At 44.6% G+C, this 24,587-nt stretch overlaps 1 long non-coding RNA gene across 1 annotated transcript; it reads right to left on the bottom strand.

Annotated features, from left to right (window-relative positions):
• Positions 1-12,837: 12,837 nt before the first annotated feature.
• LOC120851343 lies at positions 12,838-24,031 on the bottom strand. The gene is made up of 3 exons (XR_005718290.1): positions 23,790-24,031; positions 15,975-16,272; positions 12,838-12,971 (listed from the first exon to the last, which is right to left on the bottom strand). It is a non-coding gene; the product is annotated as an uncharacterized LOC120851343 (long non-coding RNA).
• Positions 24,032-24,587: the final 556 nt, after the last annotated feature.

The raw sequence follows: 24,587 nt of genomic DNA, 5'->3' as shown, positions 1-24,587 counted from the left end.
TAGGCAAGAAATTTAAATCCCGTAAGCACCACTTCTGTGTTAAGTAACAGCCAGCCTGACACTGGAAGATGTTTTTGTTTGTAGCCCTTGGTCTTCTCTGAATACACAGAAGACCTCGGGCTGTCATCCAGTCCCACTGGTTGAGACTTGGGGCTTTCCTAGCCAAGACAACCAGCTGGACACAGAATGAACCAAGTCAAACAGGTAACCAGGTCGAGGATAGAATCAGGGTACCAAATACAAGTGAAGGGAATTTGAAAACAAAATCAAGGGCAAATGAGTAAGCTCTCAAAAAGCCAAGGAAGTTATGGGAGGTGGAATTTGAAAGAAGCAGACTATGAGTGCAAAAGTAATTCTGAAGTTAGCAAAACACCAGCCCAGTACCCCTGTTGTATGTCAGGTCCCAGATCAAATCCCACCTTGATCTCCTCAACCTGATGTGCCCTCTTCCTCCTTTCAGCTCTGCAGCACTGTGTGTACCTTGTGCCTAGCCTTTATAATTTTCAACCCTGTACAGTTTCCTTGTCTGTAAGAGGGCGTAGGATGGATGACTCCTGAGGTTCCTTTTAGCAATGTTCACATTCATGCTCAGTCACTCAGTTGTGTCCGACTCTTTGCAACCCCACGGACTGTAACCAGCTAGGGTCCTCCGATTTTCCAGGCAAGCATCCTGGAGTGGGTTGCCATTTCCTTCTCCAGAGGATCTTCCCCATCCAGGGATGTATCTCCTGCACTGGCAGGTGTATTCTTTACCACTGTGCCACCTTTTAGCTATGACTTCCTGTAATTATGTGTTGTGAGCATCTTTTGCTTTTGCCTGAGAAGTGATCTTTCCTTTGAGGAATTGTCTGAAATCCCTTGGATCAGATGAGTCTTTAGGGGCATCACATTTCTTACCTCCCAAGGCAGGAAGGATAGAGAACAAGAAGGCATGGAGCCTAGGGCAGGCCAACTATAATCTCCTTCCTCTTCTCCACAAAGGTGTGACCCAACCTGAGATGGCCTGAATCCCTGTCTGGGATTTTAAAGAATGAGAGAGTTTCTTACCTATGGTGCTTCTAAGCTTAAGCTAAATAAATCTAGAAATGTATATGGTTATATTTCTTATATCAGAAAAGCTGGGAGACCAGGTCTGGAAATGGTAAAAATCCAGTAAGATTGGGGAGCAAGATACTCAGCCCAAGCCACACTGCTCCAGCCGCTCTGGTTAGGATTTATGTCTGCACTTTCAGTGCCACCATGAATTATTTTCCAACTCTTCTGTGATGTTAGGTATTCATTCAAGATTCAAGTTTTGGGCAGGACTGAAGGCAATGGCACCCCACTCCAGTACTCTTGCCTGGTGGGAGCCTGGTGGGCTACAGTCCATGGGGTCGCTAAGAGTTGGACACGACTGAGCGACTTCACTTTCACTTTTCACTCTCATGCATTGGAGAAGGAAATGGCAACCCACTCCAGTGTTCTTGCATTGAGAATCCCAGGGATGGGGGAGCCTGGTGGGCTGCCGTCTATGGGGTCGCACAGAGTCGGACATGACTGAAGTGACTTAGCAGCAGCAGCAGCAGCATTGACTTGTCTAACTGTAGCTCATATTCCTGTGTTCTAACTACCATTAGGCAAGGAGAGTTCTGGTTTCTGTCGTGGTTTGTACTGGATCAGTTGGCTTCTAGTGTGGGAGAGGGGCCCAACCTCAATCTAAGACTCAGAGTAGGGGGGCTCACTCCAAATCAGAAGGATATTCAGGTCCTAGTGGCCAAAAGGACCTCCACTATAGTCCTTCTCTGAGGCTGCACAATGCAACCATGTCTCCTACAGCAACAAAAAATGTCCTCATGCCTACCCCAAAGGAGAACAGTTCGAAGGCTCAGCGGTCATTGTATCTGGTCCCAGGGCCAAGTATGCAGGTGATGGTCCATTTGAGACAGGCTGGGACCTGGGACCCTTTACTGCAGTGCTTGCACCTGGATATCTCCTTGAGCAACAAAATACAAAGAAACTATAAGAGACTAAAAATAACTGCATGTGTGAGCAGGTGGCACAAACTATGAACAAAAAAATACAAAAAGGCCAAAACCCAACTGCCACTTCTGAGGTTCCCGGAGCAAAAGCAGGGTGCCATGCATGATGCCTGCACATAGCACCACAAAGGGGTGGACAGACCACTCAAACCCCTTCTGGCCCCCACAGATCCACCCCTCCCCTCACCCCACTTAAGGAACCAGCTCGCCCCCTTTGGGGAGTGAAAGTGAAGTTGCTCAGTCGTGTCCGACTCTTTGCCACCCGTGGACTGTAGCTTGCCAGGCTCCTCCGTCCATGGGATTCTCCAGGCAAGAATACTGGAGTGGGTTGCCATTTCCTTCTCCAAGGGAACTTTTTACTTGACTTTACTCCCTCATGCTACAGCACTAGTCCCCACAGAGCCTTGCCTGAATTCTTCCTCTGTCCTCTTATCAGGGTCTATTGATTAGAGTCTAGGCTGGTAACACATTCATCTTCTAAATCTTCATCAGTATCTTATCTCAATGTAATATGTAGACTAAATTTTGGAGTTAACCATCACTGATATACTTTAAATGCAATAATGAAGAGAAAGAGGATGAAAATCACTTAAAAATCACTGAAAACTTTACATTTGTAAATACAGCAAGAAGGGAGATACAAATAGAGTCTATACTCATTTTTTTTTTTTTACTCCTCATTTTTTAAACTGGTATATGCTTGCTTGTGTGCATGCTCAGCTGTGTCTGACTCTTTGAACCCCACTGACTATAGCCCACTAGGCTCCTCTGTCCATAGGATTTCCCAGGCTAGCTTACTGGAGTGGGTTGCCATTCCCTTTCCAGGGAATCTTCCTGACCCAGGAATGGAACCCATATCTCCTACATTTCAGGCAGATTCTTTGCCACTGGGGAAGCCTGCACAATGTGAGAATTGTGAGTTCAGTTTTATTTAGGGCAACATGAGGATGATAGCCTGGGAAACAGCCTCTCAGAGAGCTCTGAGGCACTGCTCTGAAGAGGTCGGGGAGGAAGTCAGGACATATGTGAGTTTAGTGAAGGGGTCACTTGCACTTAAGCACACATTTTGGCAGAAGGTTGCTTCAGTCATGAGGGACAGATGTCTCTGGTAACGATTTTAGTGCTTTTCTAGGTAGTGGAGGAGCCTGGTGGGCTGCAGTCCGTGGGGTCACTAAGAGTCGGACACGACTGAGCGACTTCACTCTCACTCTTCACTTTCATGCATTGGAGAAGGAAATGGCAGCCCACTCCAATGTTCTTGCCTGGAGAATCCCAGGGACGGGGGAGCCTGATGGGCTGCCGTCTATGGGGTCGCACAGAGATGGACACGACTGAAGCGACTTAGCAGCAACAGCAGCAGGTATGAGATATCAGAAACTGGGCTCATGGAAACTCCTCCTGAAAACATTTAACTAACTGAAGGCCTGTCCTGCCAATTTTTCCCAGAGCACAGAGTGCCTCATTCCTCAGGTCCACCCTGAACCTGAAGGACGTGCCGAAAGTCAGAGTGCAGCGGCCAGTGACTTCATTCTTGTAGAACCAGAGGATGACTGACAATTTTTATTTGGCGGTAACAGTCCATTCATTAGCCTCTGAAGTGGTACCAGATGGAACAACTTCTACAAAAGAGCTGCTAAACTGGGGGTGCCAGCAGGCATCTTGAGGCTTCTAGGCGGGTGTAGCGTCAGGGAAGGAACTTCACTTGGCCTGTATACTCCATCTCGCTGACAGGAAGAAGACATGCACCGAGAAAGCTGACTTGGGGGTAATGGTTAACTTTGGACATAAAGTGAAAGTGAGATGTCTAGTGGTGCTGATTTGCGGTTAGTTGGAGGCATATAGAGCTGAAGTTCAGAAGTCAGAGTTGGAGGTGAAAATGAGGTAGAGGTATGTTAAGATTGTTAAGCAGAAACCTCAAGTAAATAGAGTTTAGAGACCAGAATGGGGGCTCACTCATGCCCTGCAACCATAGCAGAGCCCAACAGAAAGAAGAAACGACACCTCTTCTTTCCTGGCAAGGAAAAGTCAAGGACACTGTTTACTACAGCGCTCTCCCATGCCTCTGCCCCTCTGAAAAAGCAGTCTCCTTCCCTTAATGTGGGGAACTTGCACGACAGAGTTGAAGACCCCCACCTTGCAAATTTCAGTTGATCCCAAATAAACCCATCTTTACTGGAGAAATATCTGGCAGTCTATTTTTTAAAGTTTTTTTTTTTTTAATGTGGACTGTTTTGAAAAATCTTTATTTAATTTGTTACAATATTGTTTCTTTTTTATGTTTTGGTTTTATGGCCAGGAGACATGTGGGATCTTAGCTCCCCCACCAGGGACTGAACACATACACCCTGCACTGGAAGGCAAAGTCCTAAGCACTAGACTGGAGTGCCAAGGAAGTCCCAGTCTATTTGTTTTAGATCACAAATGTGAAATAACAAAAGCTACAGACAGGAAAGAGATTTCCACAGGCATGGAAGAGACTGGAAAAGCAGAAGGTTATTGATGTATCTATTTTTTTCAACCATTTTCCCCTCTTCCCCTTCCTCAAGCAGGTAGCAGGCCCTGTGTTTACATTCCTCAGGGGAGGTTTGTGGTGACATGAAAGAAGCTGCTGAAAAACATTCCCTTCCTGGCTTTGTTTTCAAAGTCTACCCCACTGAGGTGATTGAGTGTACAGTCCGGAGAAGAGACAGGAAATGGCTCTGAGGGAAACCTGAGCAGAGGCACTCGTGGATTTTCTCCAAAATAAAAGATGTCCTCTGGCCAGGGGAAGGGTCCAGGCTCCTGCAACAGCCAGGACCTACACTCTCCTCCCTGACAACTGCCCACCCGCTCCTGCCAGGTGCTGGTCAGACCTCAGAGGGAACAGTGAGGTGTCTCCAACCTCACCAAACCTCCACATGCCCTGAGGGTGACATGGAAGCTAGTGGCTGTTAGACCTGAAGAACTAAAGAGCCTCTTGATGAGGGTGAAAGAGGAGAGTGAAAAAGCAGGCTTAAAACTCAACACTCAAAAAACCTAAGATCACGGCATCCAGTCCCATCACTTCATGGCTAATAGATGGGGGAAAAGTGGAGATAGTGACAGACTTTATTTTCTTGGGCTTGAAAGTCACCGAGGACAGTGACTGTGAAAATAAAAGACGCTTCCTCCTTGAAAGAAAAGCTATGACAAGCCTAGACATATTAAAAAACAGAGACGTCACTTTGCTGACAAAGGTCCAGATTGTCAAAAGCTATGGTTTTTCCAGTAGTCACATACAGATGTGATAGTTACACCATATAAAGAATGCTGAGCGCTGAAGAATTGATGCTTTTGAACTGTGGTGCTGGAGAAGACTCTTGAGAGTCCCTTGGACTGCAAGGAGATACAACCAGTTAATCCTAAAGGAAATCAATGCTGAATATTCCTTGGAAGGACTGATGCTGAAGCTCTAGTACTTTGGCCACCTGATGAGAAGAGCCAACTCATTGGAAAAGATCCTGATGCTGGAAAAGATTGAGAGCAGGAGGAGAAAGGGGTGTCAGAGGTTGAGACGGTTGGATGGCACCATCGAATCAATGGACATGAGTTTGAGCAAACCCTGGGAGATGGTGAAGGACAGGGAAGCCTTGGCAGGCTGTAGTCCATGGGGTCACAAAGAGTTGGACACAATGAGAGACTTAACAAACAACAACAAACCTGAGAGAACCAGGTAAATGGAGACTGGGGGCGACGAGGGAGGACTCAGAACCACAGTCTTCCAACGACCTCCCAAAGATGGCATGAGACAGATTTTCTTATTGTTGGGAGTTGAAAGTAACTTGATATAACTTGATATATAACTTGATAATTTATTCCATAATGGAGTTTTTAAAAACTTGGAGGGGATGAATGTACTACCTCAGTAATACTGCCCTGATCATCTTTGTGAACTTAAGCTTTCTCCACCCACAGGATTCTTTATGAAAGGTATATTCACAGAAGTAGAAGAATTACTGACTGAAAGGGTACAGTCACTTTTAGGTATATATGGCTTAAATGTCCTCTGGATGGTCTGTGACTTTTCAGATTTAGAGTTTAAAACTAGGACCGGGACTTCCCTGGCAATCCGGTGGCTAAAACTGCATGTTCCCAGTGCAGGGGTTAGTTAGTGTTAGTTGCTCAGTTGAGTCCGACTCTTTTGCAACCCCACGGACTACAGCCTGCCAGGCTCCTCTGTCCATGGAATTCTCCAGCCAAGAATACTGGAGTGGGTAGCCATTCCCTTCTCCAGGGGATCTTCCTGACCCTGGGTCTCCTGCATTGCAGGCAGATTCTTTATCATCTGAGCCACAGTGGCACAGGTTCAATTCCTGGTCAGGAAACTAGACCCAAATGTTGCAACTAAGAGTTCACATGCCATAACTAAGACGCAGGGCAGCCAAATAAATAAAAAATAAAATAAAATAAAAAACAACTAGGACCTTTCCTCAGTGGGCTGGGATGGAGGGGCAGGGAATGGAAACTTGTTAGGAGGCTATTGCAGTATTTTACATGAGAGGTGAGGAAGGGCCAAAGTAAGATTATAGCAGTGGGGAAAGAGGAAGAGACAAATTCTAGTATCATTTAGGAGGTGATATCAGTAAACCTTCTCTGCCTATCTGTGAAGGAGAGATAGAGTAACCAAGAGCATCTTACTATTTTCCAATTTCAAAACATGGGTAGATGAAAATCCTATTAATCAGGGGGCAGTGAGGTTTGCTGGAAAGTCTGGATTATGTATTTAATTGACCTAGTTCAAATTCCACCCCCCACCACATCCCTAATTAGCTGTGTGGCCTTGGGCAAGTTACTGAAACTCTGAGCCCACATACCTAGATTTCCTCACTTGTGAAATGGTCACAGTAATATACATCAGTCTCCCGGACTACTGAAAGGATTAAATGTGAAAGTGTTTTTAAAGCATCTGTCCCATTGTGGCTTTGAAGAAATTAAAGAAAACCAATTATATAGATAGAAGAAGACGTAGAGACTTGGAGAATAAAGAATATATGTGGTTTGAGAGAAACTGTGTTTAAGATGTCTGCATGAGATTCCATGCAGCAGACTGGGTGTACTTTTGGGGGAGGTGGGGGAGGAGCTGTGCAGAATATAGGATCTTAGTTCCCTGACCAGAGATGGAGCCCAGGTCCCCTGCAGTGGAAGCACACACAGAATCTTATCCACTGGACTGCCAGAGAAGTCCCTATCTTGATGTACTTTTTAAAGTGAAGTGAAAGCAAAGTCGCTCAGTCGTGTCTGACTCTTTGTGACCCCATGGACTGTAGCCTACCAGGCTCCTCCACCCATGGGATTTTTAAAGAGACCTAGAAATATGTGAGGGCTTCCCTGATGGCTCATCAGTAAAGGATCTGCCTGCAATGTAGATGTGAGTTCAATCCCTGAGTTGGAAAGATACTCTAGACAAGGAAATAGCAACCCACCTCCAGTTTTCTTGCCTGGGAAATTCCATGGACAGAGGAGCTTCACAGCTGGCGTCACAAAAGAGTCAGACAGGACTCAGCAACTAAAAACATCAAGAGGTATGCTGCTGCTGCTGCTGCTGCTAAGTCGCTTCAGTCGTGTCCGACTCTGTTTAGACGGCAGCCCACCATGCTCCCCCGTCCCTGGGATTCTCCAGGCAAGAACACTGGATTGAGTTGCCATTTCCTTCTCCAATGCATGAAAGTGAAAATGAAAGTGAAGTCGCTCAGTCGTGTCCAACTCTTAGCGACCCCAAGAGGTATGAGAACTACAAAAGAAGGGGTGATGATTCTGCTGCCCTTGGGCAGTGGTGCAGTTCTCAAATGTTCAGTGCAAAGAGGTTCCCAAGTGAGTGAAGTTTCTCAGTAGTGTGGGACTCTTTTGCGACCCCATGGACCGTAGCCCGCCAGGCTCTTCTGTCCATGGGATTTTCCAGGCAAGAATACTGGAGTGGGTTGCCATTTCCTTCTCCAGGGGATCTTCCCAACTCAGGGCTCCAACTCACATCTCCTACATTAAAGGTGGATTCTTTACCACTGAGTCACCAGGGAAGCCCATATTAATCGGGTGGGAGTATAGTACTGATCTGCCAAACATCTATGGAGCATCTTCCCTGTGCTGGACTCTGCCTTTTAGAAGCATCCTGACGTGTATAGTGGGGGATTCAGCGTGGTGGGAGGATACAGGGGTACCACTGTAGGGGTTTAGGCCTTGACCTAATCAAGGGAAGTTTTCCTTCCAGGATGGTGACTGATATATCTGACCAGGTGCAAAGTCAGCTGCAAAACTCAGTTGCCTAAGGGCTTGAAGTACTTTTTGTTTCTGAAAATGTACTTAGAAAACAGAATATTTAACAGAACTCAAGTGATTTCCTGGAGCTTTCTACCAAAGCTCTTCCCTACCTTTCATTTCTTTAAAACAAAACAAATAAACAAAACCAAAACCAAAAAAATGAGAACACTGACTCATTTGAAAAGGGCAAATCTGACTGAAGGCACAAATCTTCCCTATAAAGTGTTGATGGACAGTAAACCTCTATTATCTGGAGAAAAGAAAATGCCTTATTAATAGGAAGTAAACTGTTATCATGTCAGACTTTATTTTTTTTTTGGCTCCAAAATCACTGCAGATGGTGACTGCAGCCATGAAATTAAAAGACGCTTATTCCTTGGAAGGAAAGTTATGACCAACCTAGATAGCATATTAAAAAGCAGAGACATTACTTTGCCAACAAAGGTCCATCTAGTCAAGGCTATGGTTTTTCCAGTAGTCGTGTATGGATGTGAGAGTTGGACTGTGAAGAAAGCTGAGCACCGAAGAATTGATGCTTTTGAACTGTGGTGTTGGAGAAGACTCCTGAGAGTCCCTTGGACTGCAAGGAGATCCAACCAGTCCATTCTGAAGGAGATCAGTCCTGGGTGTTCTTTGGAAGGAATGATGCTAAAGCTGAAACTCCAGTACTTTGGCCACCTGATGTGAAGAGTTGACTCATTGGAAAAGACTCTGATGCTGGGAGGGATTGAGGGCAGGAGTAGAAGGGGACAACAGAGGATGAGATAGCTGGATGGCATCACTGACTAGATGGATGTGGGTTTGGGCAAACTCCGGGAGATGGTGATGGACAGGGAGGCCTGGCGTGCTGCGATTCATGGGGTCACAAAGAGTCAGACACGACTGAGCAACTGAACTGAACTGAAACCGTTATTATTAATCTAACTGTAAGTTGAAAAAAGATGGATTTATGAGTTATAATCCAAACAGCAACTTTAGTTTTAAATCCCATTATCCCTTTCAAAAGTGGTTGTTGTTAAGTCGTGTCTGACTTTTTGAGACCCTGTGGACTGTAGCCCGCCTGGCTCCTTGGTCCCCAGGCAAGAACAGTGGAGTGGGTTAACACTTTCATTTCCAGGGGATCTTCCTGACCCAGGGATGAAACTCAAGTCTCCTGCATCAGCAGGCAGATTCTTTACCACTGAGCCAGGGAGGCAATTAAATACACAAAAAATAATTAAACATTCTGCTAAGTGCCAGAAAAGAGACAAATGAGGTGTTGAGAGAAGAAAAATGCTGATGGCCTACTTCAGATTGTGTGGTCAAGGAAAGCTCCTCGGAGGAGGTGACATTAGGTGAGGCTAGAGAGATGAGGAGCTAACAAGGACAGGGAGAACATGAGCTCCAGGCATCCAGATGGGCACAGGCTGTGAGTGGGTAAGCACCAGGTGCATGGGGAACCTATACAAGGCCCGTGGCTGGAGTGAGGTGGGCAAGGGGCACAGCCGCAGGGATGAGGCAGGAGAGGTGGTGAGAGTTCCTGGATAAGGGTGTGGATTCTGTTCTGGGTGCAGAGAGGAGCCAATGAAGGACTTTCAGCAGAAGTGAGCATACTCCAATTCACATCTGAAGATCACGCAAGAAAAAGGGGACGTGAATCTGGAACCTGCTGCAACTGTCCAGGTGAGAGATGGCAGAGAGATAGGTGCCAACAGTGGTGGAGGAACCAAGTGAATGTGAGATCTAGTTTAGAGGTAAAGTCAGCAGGAGTGACTTACTAATGGATGGGTAGGAGGTGAAAGAAGAAAGTAGAGGAACTCCTCAGCGGCTGGCCTGAACAGAGTTGTGCTGATGGAGGTCGGAATCTGGAGTATCCAGCAGAGGCCTCAACACATCTCAGGTCCTAACTGCAAATTCCAACAAGAGTAATTGGCTTCCTTTGGGTCAAGTGCCAGCCCTGATCCACTAGCTACGCAGAGATGGGGGAAGGTATACAGAAGCAAGTGTATGAGGGCTTGCCTAAATTTCCCAACAATCTTTTAAGGTGGGAATAACCATACAAATAGCTAGGAGACAAAGCATCACAAGGCCTGGGACATATACCATTTGGTGGTATCTTCTCAGCCCCACCAGCTGTTCTCTGCCCCCTTTCTCTGCAGTTGGCCCACCTGCCCTGGGGTGGGGGCTAGCTACAGCTGATGGCAAAAAGAGACTCTCCTATGAGAAAACAAAGAACAACAATTCAGTGGAGAACAAGGTGGAGCATGTCCGTAGACACACCTCGCATTTTGTGTCTGAAGATCTGACAATTCCACAATGACTTTTGTCTACTTTGATTTCTCACTGATTCCAAGTTACCTCATTTATCTACATAATTAATCTACACAATAGATTGGTCACTTTTTTTCACAGAAAAGATTTAAAAATGGTTTTCAAGTTACTTTATGGATCTATGTCTATCTAAATTTTGTGCCTGCCTGATAGGCCCTCTGAATCCATGGAAACTTCTCCATGAATTCTTGTTTACAAGTCATTCAGGACCTCTGAGTATTTTGGGGCACTGATGTCTACAAAGTCACTGTATAAATGGTCTCTCTATCTTTATGCCTAACTTCTCTATTTTTTTATCTAACTGGAGAGAAAGACAGGCTTCCCTGGTGGCTCAGACAGTAAAGAAGCTGCCCGCAATGCAGGAGACCTGGGTTCGATCTGTGGATTGGAAAGATCCCCTGGAGGAGAGTATGGCAATCCACCCCAGTATTCTTGTCTGGAGAATCCCCATGGACAGGGGAGCCTGGTGGGCTACAGTCCATGGGGTCGCAAAGAGTCAAACATGACTGAGCGACTCAGCACAAGAGAGAAAGAAATACATGGGTAATGTTGGCCTAAAGTTTACCCATTTCTGGTTTCTATCCTAAAAAATTATTTTTGGCTGGGTGACCAATCTCTTAGCCTTTCTCATTTGTAAAATCGCAATTGTAATAGTGCCAGCCTCACTGGGTTGTTCTGAGGATTAAATGGGATAATCTGTGTAAGCTACTCAGCACAGTGCCTGGCACATGGTAAACCAAATACTCAATAACAGTTGGCAGCTATCCACCTGAAAGAAATAAAGAATACGTCTAAATGCTACCATGGTGTGGTCTCCAGCATGTATGGTGAAGTGAGAAAAAAGCAAGGTAGAGAAAGGTGTGCAACCATAAAAAATGTATAAAATATTAAATACATAAATGTATAGATTACATATTTAAAAGCCAAGTGATGGAAAAATAATCAATAAAATTTAAAAATAGTTACCTATGGGGATGGGGCTTCCCAGTGGCTTAGCAGTAAAGAATCCGTCTGCTGATGCAGGAGGTATGGGTTTGATCCCTGGGTTGGGAAGATCCCATGGAGGAGGGCATGTAACCCAGTCCAGTATTCTTGCCTGGAAAATCCCATGGACAAAGGAGCCTGGTGGGCTCCATGAGGTCTCAAAGAGTCAGACATGACTGAGTGACTGAGCATGCACGCACCTATGGGACAGAGGGAACAGGGTCCTCTGGGAGGAGGAAGACAGACAGCAAAGTTGGACTCTGAACATAACTTCATATCTAGATTTGACTTTGGAGCCATGTGAATAATATGCGTAATTAAGAAGTGTGTGTGTGTGTGTTTTAGTTGCTCAGTCGTGTCCGATTCTTTGCAATCCCAAAGAATCCAAAATTTTAAAGTCAACCATAAAATAGAAAAATGCAGTAAAACAGATCAGTTTTGGGGATAACTCAAACTGGATAACTTCCCCAGAGGAGGAACTCTTCTAAATGACTGAAAAACAGTAATTTAAGGGTACATTCCTGATTGGATATACTCTCAGGACAAAAAAGAATGGCCAAAATAAAATTATTAAGCTGTGTGGACGTTCCTGGTAGTCCAGTGGATGAGAATTCACTTGCCAATGCAGGGGACATGGATTTGATCCCTGGTCTGGGGAGATTCCACATGCCATGGAGCAACTGAACCCGTGCACCACAATTACTAAGCCCATGCTGTGCAACAAGTCACTGTAATGAGAAGCAAGCCCATGCCCTGCAACTAGACAGTAGCTCCCACTTGCCACAGCTAGAGAAAACCTGCGTGCAACAGCAAAGACCTAGTGGAGCCAAAAATAAATAAATAAATAAATATTAAGCTGTATGATCGTATTTTTGCTAGCACAAGTGTTATTCTGAGATTGCTGTACATTTGTTGTAGTATAATAAATCACTACAATATGTGAAATTGGAATTCTGTCACTCCCAGTGTAAATGGGAGACAGATTCTCAGCGTGGGAGAAAGAGGATATGGATATAAGACAGAAGGGGTCAAGTAAAATCCCTAAGGTCCTGATTTTGAACAGGAACTATTGGGATGAATTCAGAATATGTGTCTTAGCTCTGTCCATGGAAAAGACCTAGAAATAATGACCAACCCTGTACCAGTAATGAGCATTCCTAGCCTCCAGATTGTGGCCTTGTGTTAAAACATACCCATAGGATATTAATTTATGGAGGTAACTGCGTGATGACACAGAGAGGTAACGCCATTAAAAGAATTTATTACTCACATTTTCCAGGAGCAGGGCATGCCACACCATGCTGGGCCACGTGGGGAAACACCAGGTTTCGTCAGAAGGCATAAGGAGTGAGGAGAGAGCGTGGTTCAGAGCCTTTGTTGTGTTTTCTGTGGGAAAGGCAAGGCAGAGAAGGATAAGCAGTTTAGGATTGAATAGTCTGAACAACGTTGGTGGTCTCTGGGTTCTAAGATGGTCTCTAGTTGTGTGGTTCTGGCCCTGGGTTGATTTTGGGCAGGGGAAATACTGGCCAGATGTGTGACAGATAAAGGAGGTGGTTGGGGCTTTGGACTTAGGGTTGCTTGGTTTGTGTGTGAAAGGTACACTTACAGGGCAACTGTCTGTTATCTTTGGAATTAGCTAGCCCTGGGAGAGGCGGTTTTCTCCCAGTTACCAAGGCTCCGCAAGATGTCAAGATATCATAAAATTCAAGCATGATTAATACATCTTAAAATACCATTTCCTACTAAAAGGAACCAGTAGTCCTGGGAGGAATTGTTGGCTCTGGGAAATATAAGATGGGCTGGGAAGGTCTTATCATACCAGGGAGTAAAGTGAAAGGGTTAGTTGCTTAGTCATGTCCAACTATTTGTGACCCATGGACTGTAGCCCACCAGGCTCCTGTGTCCATGGAATTCTCCAGGGAGTACGGAGGTTTTTCAAAGGTGACTTGGGTCATCCCCAAAAGACCCAAGAGCCAACCTGAGAAGCCTCGCTCTGGCAAAAGATGGGATGATTTCAGCATCAATAAAGATAAAAACTGCAATGGATTAAAATATATTTAGTGACAGGTTATTATTGACTATTCCAAAGCCTTTGACTGTGTGGGTCACAATAAACTGTGGAAAATTCTTCAAGAGATGGGAATACCAGACCACCTGACCTGCCTCTTGAGAAACCTATATGCAGGTCAGGAAGCAACAGTTAGAACTGGACATGGAACAACAGACCGGTTCCAAATAGGAAAAGGAGTACGTCAAGGCTGTATATTGTCACTCTGCTTATTTAACTTATATGCAGAGTATATCATGAGAAACGCTGGGCTGGAAGAAGCACAAGCTGGAATCAATATTGCCAGGAGAAATATCAATAACCTCAGATATGCAGATGATACCACCCTTATGGCAGAAAGTGAAGAGGAACTAAAAAGCCTCTTGATGAACGTGAAAGAGGAGAGTGAAAAAGTTGGCTTAAAGCTCAACATTCAGAAAACGAAGATCATGGCATCCAATCCCATCACTTCATGGGAAATAGATGGGGAAACAGTGGAAACAGTGTCAGACTTTATTTTTGGGGGGCTCCAAAATCACTGCAGATGGTGACTGCAGCCATGAAATTAAAAGACGCTTACTCCTTGGAAGAAAAGTTATGACCAACCTAGATAGCATATTCAAAAGCAGAGACATTACTTTGCCAACAAAGGTCTGTCTAGTCAAGGCTACGGTTTTTCCAGTAGTCATGTATGGATGTGAGAGTTGGACTGTGAAGAAAGCTGAGCACCGAAGAATTGATGCTTTTGAACTGTGGTGCTGGAGAAGACTCTTGAGAGTCCCTTGGACTGCAAGGAGATCCAACTAGTCCATTCTAGAGGAGATCAGCCCTGGGTGTTCTTTGGAAGGAATGATGCTGAAGCTGAAACTCCAGTACTTTGGCCACCTCATGCAAAGAGTTGACTCATTAGAGAAGACTCTGATGCTGGGAGGGATTGGGGGCAGGAGGAGAAGGGGACGACAGAGGATGAGATGGCTGGATGGCATCACTGACTCAATGGACGTGAGTTTGAGTGAACTCCGAGAGCTGGTGATGGACAGGAAGGCCTGGTGTGCTGCGATTCATGGGGTTGCAAAGAGTCAGACAAGACTGAGCGACTGAACTGAACTGAACTGAACTGAACTGAACTGAACTGAACTGAGTGACAGGTTAACAATGTTACTAAAAAGAAGTTTATTGTTCCTGACTAGAGGATGCTCGGAAGTCAACTTTGTGTTTTGAAAACTAGTACATAAAGAGAAGGAATCAAGTGTTTATCCCATTTATCTGAACTGTACCACTGGGTAATTACATAGTAAATGAAAAGTGTTTCAGTGCTGTATAAGGAACAGGGGAATTAGACTACCACCATTTGATAAGCCCTTAAGGGCTTCCCTGGTGGCTCAGAGGTTAAAGCGCCTGCCTGCAATGCGGGAGACCTGGGTTCAATCCCTGAGTTGGGAAGATCCCCTGAAGAAGGAAATGGCAACCCACTCCAGTACCCTTGCCTGGAGAATCCCATGGGCGGAGGAGGGTCGCAAAGAGTCAGACAGGACTGAGCGACTTCACTTTCACTTTCACTTTATACATTAAAGGATCTAGGCATTGAGTGTCAACATCCCTTGTCATAACAAACATGAAGAGCCTCCTGCTACTACAGTACTTAGGAAGTTATCTTGCAAAAACATTGAACCTGAATCTGAATATGCCTATAGTTCCAACAAACAATTTATAAGAAATTCAAAGGTGAGGCAAGAGAAATACGATATATGATGCCACCACAGAGCTGTAATTGGCAAAATCCAGACTGCGGGAAACTCTCCAGGCCAAAATCCCTGTTGTATTCAACAAATTTATTTCGGTGAAAAAGTATTATATGGGGCAGAGGTGAGGGGGCTGGGGCACTTATGGACAGATCAATCAGTATTCGTCTGGACCTGAGATAGATCCTAAATCAAATAAACCTTTGAAACATTGTAATTTGGGAATTCCCTGGTGGCTCAGTTGTTGGGATTCACTCTGTGCTTCCACTGTAGGGGGCACAGGTTTGATGCCTTGACGGGGATCAAGGATCTTGCACGCCAAGTGGCTAAATAAGTAAATGAATAAATAAAAGTTATACTTTTATGAAGTGACTGGAAATTTAAACTCTAATTAGAAGTCAGAGAGATATTTTAAAACTATTGTGTTTTTTTTTAAGATATGGCAACCCACTCTAGTACTCTTGCCTGGAGAATCCCATGGAGGGAGGAGCCTGGTAGGCTACAGTCCATGGGGTGGCAAAGAGTCGGACACAACTGAGAGACTTCACACCTTCACGCCAATAATGGAAATGGGGGGATTTTTTTAAAAAGAGTCCTTACCTGTTAGAAACAGATACTGAAACATTTATGGTAGGGAATGTGTCCGTCCGAGGATGAACACTGTGGGAAGCGGGGCTCTGGATCTCCTGGTGGCCTGCCATTTGGAAATGCTGCTCTCCTGGGTGAGATGATAATCCTGCTCAGAGTCACACAGCAGTGAAGTAAAGCTGGGCTTTGGCCGGTCTGTCTGCTTCCAGAGCTCCTAGCCTTCAGTTCAGCCTTTGTCTTCACTGGGAAGTAACCAGGAAACGGGTCTGCAGGAACCCCCAGGCCACTTCTTGGGGAAGAGTTTTGGTTTCTGGAGACGGTGAAGAAAGAAAAGGGGGAAGGTATTAGTTGTCTCTCAAACCTTGGCTCTGGGACAGAACTGTGTTTGAGCGTCTCCTGTGGAGGTGCGGGTCAGCAGTGGACTGCTGCAGGGGCAGGGGCTCTGGGGGCAGTAAACCGAGGTGTGGCACGAGCCCTCCTGGAGAAGGTGGCCATTAACCCCACCACAGAGCCACCAGAACTTACACAGGACTGGCAAATCAACTCTTGGAGGACACAAAGAAAACCTCATGTGCACCAGGACCCAGGAGAAACGGGCAGTGACCCCACAAGAAACTGACCCAGACTTGGCTGTGTGTGTGCAGGAGTCTCTGCTGGAGGCGTGGGTCAGTGGTGGCCTGCCGCAGGGCTGGGGGCACTGAGTGCAGCAGTCTGTGCACGGGACCTTCTGGAGGAGGTCGCCATTATCTTCATTACCTCCCCCATAGTTTCGCTTCAGGTCAAACAAGACCTGGCTTCGATCCCTGGGTCGGGAAGATCCCCTGGAGAAGGAAATGGCAACTCACTCCAGTATTCTTGCCTGGAGAATCCCATGGACAGAGGAGCTTGGTGGGCTACAGTCCACGGGTGGCAAAGAGTTAGACAAGACTGATCGACTTCACTTTCACTTTCAAACAACAGGGAGGGAATACAGCCCCACCCATCAACAGAAAATTGGATTAAAGAATTACTAAGCATGGGCTAGACCATTCAGGTATGACATAAATCAAATCCCTTATGATTATACAGTGGAAGTGAGAAATAGATTTAAGGGTCTAGATCCGATAGATAGAGTGCCTGATGAACTATGGAATGAGGTTCGTGACATTGCACAGGAGACAGGGATCAAGACCATCCCCATGGAAAAGAAATGCAAAAAAGCAAAATGGCTGTCTGGGGAGGCCTTACAAATAGCTGTGAAAAAAAGAGAGGCAAAAAGCAAAGGAGAAAAGGAAAGATATAAGCATCTGAATGAAGAGTTCCAAACAATAGCAAGAAGAGATAAGAAAGCCTTCTTCAGCAATCAATGCAAAGAAATAGAGGAAAACAACAGATTGGGAAAGACTAGAGATCTCTTCAAGAAAATTAGAGATACCAAGGGAACATTTCATGCAAAGATGGGCTCGATAAAGGACAGAAATGGTATGGACCTAACAGAAGCAGGAGATATTAAGAAGAGGTGGCAAGAATACACGGAAGAACTGTACAAAAAACAGCTTCATGACCCAGATAATCATGATGATGTGATCACTAATCTAGAGCCAGACATCTTGGAATGTAAAGTCAAGTCGGCCTAAGAAAGCATCACTACGAACAAAGCTAGTGGAGGTGATGGAATTCCAGTTGAGCTATTTCAAATCCTGAAAGATGATGCTGTGAAAGTGCTAGACTCAATATGCCAGCGAGTTTGGAAAACTCAGCAGTGGCCACAGGACTGGAAAAGGTCAGTTTTCATTCCAATTCCAAAGAAAGGCAATGCCAAAGAATGGTCAAACTACCGCACAATTGCACTCATCTCACATGCTAGTAAAGTAATGCTCAAAATTCTCCAAGCCACACTTCAGCAATACGTGAACCGTGAACTCCCTGATGTTCAAGCTGGTTTTAGAAAAGGCAGAGGAACCAGAGATCAAATTGCCAACATCCATTGGATCATGGAAAAAGCCAGAGAGTTCCAGAAAAACATCTATATCTGCTTTATTGACTATGCCAAAGCCTTTGACTGTGTGGATCACAAGAAACTGGAAAATTCTGAAAGAGATGGGAATACCAGACCACCTGACCTGCCTCTTGAGAAATCTGTATGCAGGTCAGGAAGCAACAGTTAGAACTGGACATGGAACAACAGACTGGTTCCAAATAGGGAAAGGAGTACGTCAAGGCTGTATATTGTCACCCTGCTTATTTAACTTATATGCAGAGTACATTATGAGAAACGCTGGGCTGGAAGAAACACAAGCTGGAATCAAGATTGCCGGGAGAAATATCAATAACCTCAGACATGCAGATGACACCACCCTTATGGCAGAAAGTGAAGAGGAGCTAAAAAGCCTCTTGATGAAAGTGAAAGAGGAGAGCGAAAAAGTTGGCTTAAAGCTCAACATTCAGAAAACGAAGATCATGGCATCTGGTTCCATCACTTCATGGGAAATAGATGGGGAAACAGTGGAAACAGTGTCAGACTTTATTTTTTTGGGCTCCAGAATCACTGCAGATGGTGACTGCAGCCATGAAATTAAAAGACGCTTACTCCTTGGAAGAAAAGTTATGACCAACCTAGATAGTATATTCAAAAGCAGAGACATTACTTTGCCGACTAAGGTCCGTCTAGTCAAGGCTATGGTTTTTCCAGTAGTCATGTATGGATGTGAGAGTTGGACTGTGAAGAAGGCTGAACGCCGAAGAATTGATGCTTTTGAACTGTGGTGTTGGAGAAGACTCTTGAGAGTCCCTTGGACTGCAAGGAGATCCAACCAGTCCATTCTGAAGGAGATCAACCCTGGGTGTTCTTTGGAAGGAATGATGCTAAAGCTGAAGCTCCAGTACTTTGGACACCTCATGCGAAGAGTTGACTCATTGGAAAAGACTCTGATGCTGGGAGGGACTGGGGGCAGGAGGAGAAGGGGATAACAGAGGATGAGATGGCTGGATGGCATCACTGACTCGATGGATGTGAGTCTGAGTGAACTCCGGGTGATGGTGATGGACAGGGAGGCCTGGCGTGCTGCGATTCATGGGGTTGCAAAGAGTCGGACACTACTGAGCGACTGAACTAAACTGAACTGAACTGAAGCATGGCCCCGCCCATCAGAACAAGGCTCAGTATCCTCCTCATTCTATCCCATCAGGAAGGTTCCATAATCCTATTCTTCTCCACCAGAGGGCAGACAGACTGAAAACCACAATCACAGAAAATTAACCAATCTGATCACATGAACCACAGCCTTGTCTAAGTCAGTGAAACTATGATCCATGCCCTGTAGGGCCACCCAAGATGGACGGGTCATGGTGGAGAGTTCTGACAAAATGCAGTCCACTGGAGAAGGGAATGGCAAACCACTTCAGTATTCTTGCCTTGAGAATCCCATGAACAAAATGAAAAGGCAAAAAGATAGGACACTGAAAGATGAACTCCCCAGGTTGATAGGTGCCCAATATGCTACTGGAGATCAGTGGAGAAATAACTCTAGAAAGAATGAAGAGACAGAGCCAAAGCAAAAACAGCAACCAGTTGTGGATGTGACTGGTGATGGAAGTAAAGTCCGATGCTGTAAAGAGCAATATTGCATAGGAACCTGGAATGTCAGGTCCATGAATCAAGGCAAATTGGAAGTGGTCAAACAGGAGATGGCAAGATTGAACATTGACATTTTAGGAATCAGTGAACTAAAATGGACTGGAATGGGTGAATTTAACTCAGATGACCATTATATCTACTACTGTGGGCAAGAATCCCTTAGAAGAAATGGAGTAGCCATCACAGTCAACAAGAGTCTGAAATGCAGTACTTGGAGGCAATCTCAAAAACGACAGAATGATCTCTGTTCATTTCCAAGGCAAACCGTTCAATATCACAGCAATCCAAGTCTACGCCCCAACCAGTAACACTGAAGAAGCTGAAGCTGAATGGTTCTATGAAGACCTACAAGACCTTCTAGAGCTAACACCCAAAAAAAGATGTTCTTTTCATTATAGGGGACTGGAATCCAAGAGTAGGGAGTCAAGAAATACCTAGAATAACAGGCAAATTTGGCCTTGGAGTACAGAATGAAGCAGGGCAAAGGCTAACTGAGTTTTGCCAAGAGAACGCACTGTTATAGCAAACACCCTCTTTGAACAACACAAGAGTTAAGACTCTACACATAGACATCACCAGATGGTCAATACAGAAATCAGATTGATTATATTCTTTGCAGCCAAAGATGGAAAAGCTCTATACAGTCAGCAAAAACAAGACTGGGAGCTGACTGTGGCTTAGATCATGAACTTCTTATTGTCAAATTCAGACTTAAATTGAAGAAAGTAGGGGAAACCACAAGACCATTCGGGTATGACCTAAATCAAACCCCTTACATTATACAGTGGAAGTGAGAAATAGATTCAAGGGATTAAATCTGACAGACAGGGTGCCTGAAAACTATGGACAGAGGTTTGTGACATTGTACAGGAGGCAGTGATCAACACCATCCCCATGAAAAAAGAAATGCAAAAAGGCAAAACGGCTGTCTGAGGAGGCCTTAAAAATAGCTGTGAAAAGAAGAGAAGTGAAAGACAAAGGAGAGAAGGAAAGATATACCCATTTGAATGCAGAGATCCAAAGAATAGCAAGGAGAGATAAGAAAGCCTTCCTCAGTGATCAATGAAAAGAAATAGAGGAAAACAATAGAACGGGAAAGACTAGAGATAACTTCAAAAAAATGAGAGATACCAAGGGAACATTTCATGCAAAGATGGGCTCGATAAAGATAGGAAATGGTCTGGACCCAACAGAAGCAGAAGATGTTAACAAGAGGTGGCAAAAATACACAGAAGAACTATGCAAAAAAGATCTACATAACCCAGATAACCACCTAGAGCCAGACATCCTGGAATGTGAAGTCAAGTGGGCCTTAGGAAGCACCACTATGAACAAAGCTAGTGGAGGTGATGGAATTCCAGTTGAGGTATTTCAAATGCTGAAAGATGATGCTGTGAAAGTGCTGAACTCAATATGCCAGCAGATTTGGAAAACTCAGCAGTGGCCACAGGACTGGAAAAGGTCAGTTTTCATCCAAATTCCAAAGAAAGACAATGCCAAAGAATGCTCAAACTACCACACAATTGCACTCATCTCACACGCTAGCAAAGTAATGCTCAAAATTCTCCAAGCCAGGCTTCAGCAGTCTGTGATCTGTGAACTTCCAGATGTTCAAGCTGGTTTTAGAAAAGGCAGAGGAACCAGAGATCAAATTGCCAACATCCGCTGGATCATCAAAAAAGCAAGAGAGTTCTAGAAAAACCTCTACTTCTGCTTTATTGACTATGCCAAAGCCTTTGACTGTGTGGATCACAAGAAACTGTGGAAAATTCTTCAAGAGATGGGAATACCAGACCACCTAACCTGCTTCCTGAAAAATCTGTATGCAGGTCAAGAAGCAATAGTTAGAACTGGACATGGAGCAACAGACTGGTTCCAAATAGGGAAAGGAGTACATCAAGGCTGTATATTGTCACCCTGCTTATTTAACTTATATGCAGAGTACATCATGAGAAATGCTGGACTGGATGAAGCACAAGCTGGAATCAAGATTGCCGGGAGAAATATCAATAACCTCAGATACGCATATGACACCACACTTATGGCAGAAAGAGAACTAAAGAGCTTCTTGATGAAAGTGAAAGAGGAGAGTGAAAAAGCTGGCTTAAAGCTCAGCATTCAGAAAACTAAGATCATGGCATCTGGTCCCATCACTTCATGGCAAATAGATGGGGAAACAGTGGAAACAGTGGCTGACTTTATTTTTCTGGATCCAAAATCACTGCAAATGGTGACTGCAGCCATGAAATTAAAAGACGCTTACTCCTTGAAGGAAAATTATGACCAACCTAGATAGCGTATTAAAAAGCAGAGACATTACTTTGCCAACAAAGGTCCATCTAGTCAAGGCTATGGTTTTTCCTGTGGTCATGCATGGATGTGAGAGTTGGACTGTGAAGAAAGCTGAGCACCGAAGAATTGATGCTTTTGAACTGTGGTGTTGGAGAAGACTCTTGAGAGTCCCTTGGATTGCAAGGAGATCCAACCAGTCCATCCTAAAGGAAATCAGTCCTGGGTGTTCTTTGGAAGGACTGATTCTGAAGCTGAAACTCCAATACTTTGGCCACCTGATGCGAAGAGCTGACTCATTGGAAAAGACTCTGATGCTGGGAAAGATTGAGGGCAGGAGCAGAAGGGGATGACAGAGGATGAGATGGTTGGATGGCATCACCGACTCAATGCACATGGGTTTGGGTGGACTCTGGGAGTTGGTGATGGACAGGGAGGCCTGGTGTGCTGCGGTTCATGGGGTCGTAAAGAGTCGGACAGGACTGAACAACTAAACTGATGACTCTATTATATATCAAAATGTATGTTTGCAGGCACACATAATTGTTGCTAATTTGTACCGCAGGAAGAACAAAAGTAGCAAATTGATAAAGGAGTTCTACTTCTACTTTTAATATAAAGAATAGCCCTTGATTACCCAAGTAGGATCCCTACTTTCATTGTAAACACCAGTGTACAGAAGTATTACCTGAAATTCCAGGCTATTTGCTGAAATTAAAACACATTTTTATAAAAGATGATGAACTATTTTGACTCCAACAAAGAATTAGGTAAATTGTGTGGAAGGAGAAACAACCCATAATTTTCATTTAATTGGTCTTTTCTACTAAAACATTCGATCCTTTTAACTGTAAGACAAAGTATATCTTTCAGTTCAGTCGCTCAGTCGTGTCCGACTCTTTGCGACCCCATGAATTGCAGCATGCCAGGCCTCCCTGTCCATCATCAACTCCCAGAGTTTACTCAAACCCATGTCCATCGAGTCAGTGGTGCCATCCAGCCATCTCATCCTTGGTCGTCCCCCTCTCTTCCTGCCCCCAATCCCTCCCAGCATCAGAGTCTTTTCCAATGAGTCAGCTCTTCGCACCAGGTGGCCAAAGTATTGGAGTTTCAGCTTTAGCATCAATCCATCCAAAGAACACCCAGGGCTGATCTCCTTCAGAATGGACTGGTTGGATCTCCTTGCAGTCCAAGGGACTCTCAAGAGTCTTCTCCAACACCACAGTTCAATAGCATCAATTCTTCGGCGCTCAGCTTTCTTCACAGTCCAACTCTCACATCCATACATGACTACTGGAAAAACCATAGCCTTGACTAGACGGACCTTTGTTGGCAAAGTAATGTCTCTGCTTTTCAATATGCTGTCTAGGTTGGTCATAACTTTTCTTCCAAGGAGTAAGCATCTTCTAATTTCATGGCTGCAATCACCATCTGCAGCGATTTTGGAGCCTCAAAAAACGAAGTCTGACACTGTTTCCACTGTTTCCCCATCTATTTCCCATGAAGTGATGGGACCAGATGCCATGATCTTCGTTTTCTGAATGTTGAGCTTTTACAAAGTGCTTATTCTGTGCCAGGCACTCTTCTAAGTTCTTCTCACATATTAATGCATTTACCTCACAAATAACTCTCTGTGATAGGCACTTAATTATTTCTCAATAAATATAGTTTTGTTCAGGCACAAAATCTTGAGGTAATCCTAGATGTTTCTTGGTCTCATCTCATATCTAATTCATCTGTAAATCCTGTTGACACTACCTTTAAAATCCATCCAGAGCCAACATCTCCACCACCACACCCCAGTCAAGTCACCACTCTCCCTTTCCTGAGCTTTGTCTTAGCTCCTTATCTGTATCCTCCTTCCACCACTGTCAGTTCTTTATCTGTAGCTGGAGTTACTGTTGATAAGAAGACAATCTTACTATCTCTCTTCCCAGCTCTGTACTCTCCAGTGGCTCCCATGACACACTGCATCTCCTTATGGTCTACTGTTTACACAGCCAGCCTCTGCCTGCCTCTCTGAGCTCATTCCTTTCATTCTTCCCCTTGGTTGCTCTGCTTCAATCTCGTGACCTTTCTTGCTGCTCTTTAAATATGCAATAAATCTGTGTTAAATGAATGAAATACAATAGTTGCTGAATTAGTGAATTCGACAATAACTGCAATCAATAAAACAATTAGCTGTGACCTCCAGCACAGCCCAAGGATATGTTCTTCTACCTACCTGGTCTAAACTGGTGGATCTCAGACATTACCTGGTTACAGAATCACCTGGGGAGCTTGTTAAAACTCAGATGGTTGTCCCTACCCTTAGAGTTCCAGAATCAGTAGATATAGGGTGGGTCTAAAAACCTACATTTTTGATACATTCTCAGGTAATTCTGACGATAGTGGTGCAGGCGTATACTTTGGCTTAAATATTCCAGCGTGGAAGGCCAACTGAACATTCTGAAGAGAATTTTGGCGAATTTTGTTCTGGTGTCCTGTCTGGTGGTCTTGTTTTTTGTATGAAAAGATTAATTGCAGAAACATGTGGGGGCGGGGAAACAAAACTCCGGACCTCACTTTTTGACACTTAACCACACGGTGGCGCCCTAGTTCCAGTCATGACTCCATTGGCCCCCATTTAAAATAGCTTTTGGTTTTTTTGGAAAAGTTCCTAACTATTTCTTTTTTAAAAAAGTGAATTCAGCAATAGGACGAGTAGCTTGCCGTTCACA

This window comes from Oryx dammah, unplaced genomic scaffold, assembly GCF_014754425.2.
Source record: "Oryx dammah isolate SB20612 unplaced genomic scaffold, SCBI_Odam_1.1 HiC_scaffold_25, whole genome shotgun sequence".
NCBI lineage: Eukaryota > Metazoa > Chordata > Mammalia > Artiodactyla > Bovidae > Oryx > Oryx dammah.
Note: the sequence above shows the minus strand (reverse complement) of the source record. Positions and strands in the feature narration are given on the sequence as shown.